The sequence below is a fragment of the Manacus vitellinus genome, unplaced genomic scaffold (assembly GCF_001715985.3).
Source record: "Manacus vitellinus isolate BGI_N305 unplaced genomic scaffold, ASM171598v3 scaffold_80_pilon, whole genome shotgun sequence".
NCBI classification, from domain to species: Eukaryota; Metazoa; Chordata; class Aves; order Passeriformes; family Pipridae; genus Manacus; species Manacus vitellinus.
Window position 1 is genome coordinate 1,285,709 of NW_021940818.1, and position 6,000 is coordinate 1,291,708.

Sequence of the window (6,000 nt, forward strand, 5' to 3'; positions counted from 1 at the left end):
CCCTGCTGAAAATTGGCAAATCACTGAATATGGAGAGTGAGGATTTCTGTTGTCATTAATTGAAAACTTTCCAACACTTTCTTAATATTGGTATGAACCCATTTTTATAAAAAAGAGGCTAAGTATTTAATAGATATTGAAAACACTGATGGAACATTATGTCTCTTTTCATAACAGTGACTTGGTGATATTTCTTAGAAAGTGCACTGCACAGCTTGTTTTCTCCCCTAATCATTACCACCTCAGCTAATAAGAAATAGCAAAGCAAAGGTTTGCAATATTTCCTGTTCCTTAAAGACCTGTTGCAGCAACTCTTTCTAAAGTCAAATATGGAGACTTTCATCCACAGTTTTCCTAATGGTTGTTCATGTTAGTCTTTGACCATCCAACTCCTCACCTTTGACCATCCAGCTCTTCACTTTGTTTGTAACATGGCAATATTATACCTCCAAATAATAAAAAATCATGCTGGTTCAGTTCTTCATTAGGATGTTACATAATCAAAGTTGTGAATGCTGCAAAAGGAAAATAAACCATCAGGAAGGCATTTGCCACTATTGGGTTCAGTTATGGGTCCCCGTGGAGTAAAATTCACTTTTATGCAGACTTGGGTAGCTGCCAGGAGATAAACCCTAACATTTTTTTTGGACAGATTTGGGACAGTCCACTTCATTTACCAGGAACTGAAAGGAGCATAGTGTAGCAAGAGACAGCTTTTATGGGAAAAGGAAGACTTGAAAATTTATGCTATTTTGGAGTTCTGTCTTTTCATGCTTGAGCATGAAATGTGAGTATAATTGGTTCCCTTGAGTACACAAATTGAGAGCCTGTTCACCTTGGAGCACAGGCTTCTCATTTTTAAGTAGGTGAACATGTAGCAACTAAACATTTCATACAACATACTACTAGGTCTAGAAGCCTGGAGAACTTGTTTTCAAAAGATCACAGCATGCACAGAGGAAGGAAGTATTGCTCTACCAGGGATTTCTTTTCTGTGCTTAAACATAGAACAATTTCACTAGATTCAAGCAAAAGGAAAAGTTGAAGAGGTGAAGAGTTAGAGGACAAGTAAGAAAGCTTTCCAAGTCTTTTTGATATTTCTGCACACCTCCCATGTTGAATAGCACGTGAAAACACACTAGAATGTTTATCAGAAAGTGATTTGCCTTCAGGAACCATAAAAACTTGATTTGTCTTCTGCCAAATTTTGTGAGCTTGGAAAATCTCAATTAGATAAAAAAATGCTTTAAGCTGAAACACTGACATTTCATTTTGGGAAGGGAGGTGGAAGGGACAAAGTCTCTGTGATTCTTTGTCATAACATTTTGGGGTTTTATGTATACACACAAATTCTGAAAGGTCTATAAAATTTCACTTAAACCCAAAACAGACCAAGGATACAAAATATGCCATTTCTAATATAGCTTTGAACAGACAATGCATCTTCATGTAGTATTTGATTTAATGCCTATTTTATCACAGATGATATAATCACAAAAACCTGAACACTTGAAAGCAATTCGACAAACAGAACCAGATGTAAAACATCTTGAAGTTAACAAATTCATCACAAAGACTAAGGAGGACTTGAAAATAGTGGGTTTCAGAAGTTTCCAGCAGACCAACACATCTGTTCAGTCCAGAAATGCTCTCATACTTCCTGATGTGTTTACACAGTGAGAAGACACACTAGGAACTAGATGAGAAGCAATTTTGTTCCTGGCGTTTCATTACCTTGTTTCTGCAGCAGCTCCAGGGCACAGAATAACCACACATTAATATGCAACCAAAGTACATGGATGCAGTGACCTCAGCAGAAATATTACAGGCAGTTGGGAAGCAAGGAAGAAATGTGCTGTTGTGCTCCAATAACTAATGGTAAAGAATCCCTGTGTCTATGACTAATTATGTATTTATTACAGGTTATGGGAAGTGCCCTGTAGAATCACTTTGCATAATCATTTTTAAACTATAATAAGAACACCATGCAAAAGGATGCTCCTTTCTATGAATGTTTTAAAAAAAATGAACCAAAGAAGCAAATGAACATTTCCTTTACTTGATCTTCATGAACAACCACCCATCTGAAGAAATTATACCCTCATCTACACTGGCTTTGTAATAACAGTGTACCCTTTACATTGTGCTTACAAATTTAATTCCTCACACTCTCCAAGGATGACCATTAGCATCTGTGCCCTCATTGCCATAGTTTTTAAGTCCAACACAAAAAGCAAAGAAAACACTAGCCTGCCTGAAAATTTAAAATGCTTCAAACTTCCCAAAAGTACTTGTTTGAAACTTGACTGCTTGTCAGAAGTGAGCAGAAACTTGAGCCAAGCATGGGAGAGCCAAGATCTAGGAGAGGTGAGCAGACACCACCAGCAGCCAGGAAAGGCAGCAGTGCCAGAAGTGTTATTTCCAGTCTTCAGTCATGACTTTTAAATCCCTTCAAAAAAAATCCTTCAAAGCTCTCATCCACTCTAGTGGTTCTGGATACTGTCCATATTAATCACTCCTAGGAAAAGAAGAAAATATTGTGCTTGTGCAAGCAAAAAGCTCATGGAACTGCATGTAAAATTTAAAAGTTAGCCCCTTCTAGCATTTGGAGTCCAAAAGGATAATGGAAAGAAAGCACTGAGTCAACAGTGGAGCATCTGCAACCACTTTCAGTGAAGATGGAAGATAAGCAGTGCTCAGGAGGAGCTTTCTTACATGACACATGCCTTCAGCATTCCAGCTTGCTGGCTATTGTCACCATTTGGTGCAAGGAAAAACACTGCTGGCACAAAGATAGTTTTAATATAGCTGCACAAAAATATCCCTTACCCCCCAGGGATTAGTTAGCTAGTTGTCTCCTATCCAGTTTTCAAGCAAGATTCAAATCTGTCAACAATTTAGTCTCACCTAATTAGCTTTGTTTGTACTGATTTCTAGGTGCAGGGCTACATAAGGACATCTTGTAGTATCAGAAGAATCAGCATTTTAAAGTACTGAACTGTCACTGCTAAACATCCAGTGCCCATTCAAGCTATTTCAGAGTAAGGATCTTTCTGGTACCATGCAATAGCAACTTCTCACTGAGGTGAGCTTTGGCATGAAAACACAGGCTTACTCTTGAGAAACCAAACCACTGCTCTGCTGCATGGTGGGAAAACTCCTGCTGAAAGAAAAGGTTGTGAATATTTTGTTGTATCTGAACTTCAGATCCATTTTAAAGCAAAAGAAAATTATCCTTGGCTTCCATCTTCCTTTTCGCTTAGTACATTCACGTCTAACATATAGTAAGATTCACTGTCTCCGGGAGGTTTCTTATGTTCTCTTCCTGAAAAAACCCTCACATCTTCACTTCTATATTGTATATACACAGCATGAGATTGCATTTTCCATGGCTGGCTTTAGTTTTGGGAATTATAAGCTAGTGCCATGTGCATTTCAGGCCTCTCCAACTCTTCTGTCCTTCATGGGTGACAAACTGTGATTTTTATCACAGCAATAAAGTGTACCAAGATCCATATCAACCCATGGTCTTAGAGTTATTAAATTTGTGACAACATTATTTCTTACAACATTTACCGCAGATTGTTAGAAGTGACAAATTTTTACTTCATTATATAATTGTTTGGGTTTTTTTCCTCATATTATGCTTTGCTTTTTCCATCTGTTAGTTTCCATGAAGTTGCAACACAGTTTTGGCACAAACTTGGTAATTTCCATCACAATGTATTCATCTTTCTTCATATTTTCATCAACATCTGGAATCATTCTGCATTTCTCAGTAGAGAAAATATTCCCCAAATCTTACTCCTTAGAAGAATGGGGAAACTTGACACTAAATGATGCTTTGACTAATGCAAAAACATTTCTACATCTTCATAACCAAGTATCTTCATTTCCCAACATAATTTACATTTATTCTGATTCAATTCAGTGTCAAAAGGATTTCACAGCATACTTCTTGTAGTTATAGCTCCAGGTATTCTAAAGGGTACTGGGAATAACAAAAGAATATACTGCAAATATACTTAAAGGTAATTCCAAGAATTTCAGAGAATATTTTCTGGACTATTTAAAAAAAAAAAAACCAAACCAAACCAAAAGCAATCCAAAACTTAAAAGTTTGTGACTTATTTTTCTTTCAAGGCTGAAAACTTGCTTTTTGGTTTTGCTCATGTTCATTTTGCTATTAAACCTTACTACAATAAGTAGTTTGCTAACATTTGCTAACGTTACTGGAATTTCTTCAGAGGAAAAAAAGTCATCTCAGCTAACCATTAGCTCCTCCTACTAGCCATGTCAATATTCAAAATTGGTAAATAGGTCTGTTCTACTACTTTATTTTTATTTATAAAGTTTGCTTTGTTGATTCCTGAAAGCATGTAAAACATTAACATTCTAAACACTATAAAAAATTACATCTGTACATCTGTAGCAAAGGAAACAAAAGATAAAACTCAAGTTTTCCTTATTACAATATATCATCTGCAAAAAGCCTCTTGTAATTATCTGGATTCTTGTAATTTCTGCTCCAGATAGTATCTTAAGCCAAAAGAAAAAGAATTTTATAGCAAACCCACAAGTTTATTGTGTGCTCTTCAGGTTACAAGATATTCCTCACTCACAACTACCCCTAATTCAAAATAAGACCTCTTATCTTCAGCCATTCTAAAACACCTTCCCTTAGCTTCTTGCATGTCCTGACAGCTCTCCACTTTCAGAGAAGCTGTAAAAATATTGCAGCCATATATACACTAATCCTGTATATTGAAAATTTTTCTACAAGTTCTCTAGTTTTTGCATCTTCTCAAATCCTAGAAAAACTTCGCAGCAACTCCAAATAAGAGCCAAACCTTCCTTTTGCTCAAATGTCTGTGACACAAAGGAAGCCTGTTTTTCAAGGATAAAAGGTAACAGCAGCAGTGTCCAGACTTGTCTGGAATCAAATTCTTCTAAGCTTACTTCACAGTACAAGCACAAATTTCTGAATGCCCCTGCCTATCACACCTTTCCTGACCAGCTTACAACAGTACTCATAAGCCTTTTGTAACTGTGTTTTCCAGGCTTGCAAAAAATAAGTCTCCTCCAGCAAGTGTTTGATTGGATTGGGGTCAAACAGTAAAGAGAGATGCCTCAGTTTTAATCTTTACATAGTTTGGAGACTCCATTTGCAAGCCCCCCTGCCTCTCTACATTTCCACTGAGTTTATGCCAGTGCCTGGTAAATCTGCACTCAGCCCCACATCCTTCAGAGTTGGCCTCTGTGGAAGAGTTTGTTTTTCTGTTTCCTTCCCAGACTTGTTCCCACACCTGCAATTCTCAGTAGCTGTTCAGAATAACTCACAGATTTTTGCAAGGTCAGTGAGCTGGGAACACTGCCACGGGAGAGGTGTGTGTTTAAAATAGTTAACTAAGAAACCACGGGAGGCTGGAATGACAAAATGCCTGGATGCACTCAGTGAGGTGAGCAATCCTGAACCTGCACCACTGCCTGTGGAGCAAAGAGACAAGACTGATGATGTACACTGTGTACACATGAACTCAGTGGGAAAGCTGTGCCTCTCACCAGAGGCTGACTGCTCATGTCCCAGCATCCCAAAGAAAGAATTCCTTTTTTTTTTTCCCCGCTTCCTTACTGGAAGTGACACTACCATGAAAGAACATGTAGAACTGCCCTGCTAACCTGATCAAAACATAGTCATTCAAATGGGAAGACCAAAGAAAGAATAGAACTTACGTAAGCCAAACCAATAAAGCCTGATATGAATTGAACCTGAGGTAATTTAACTCCCCTATATTAATTATTAATGACAGGTATTTCAACAAAGCACTAATTTAAAAGCCAGACACTGTATATGACAAAAAGAACAGTAATACATGAAGCATTAGCACGTGAAAGAAACATGTTGCAATTATGTCAAATACTGCTTTTTATATTTTATTAACAAGCAAGCATCCCTGGAACTGGGTCTATATAAAAAATACTTCACAAACCAATCAGAAT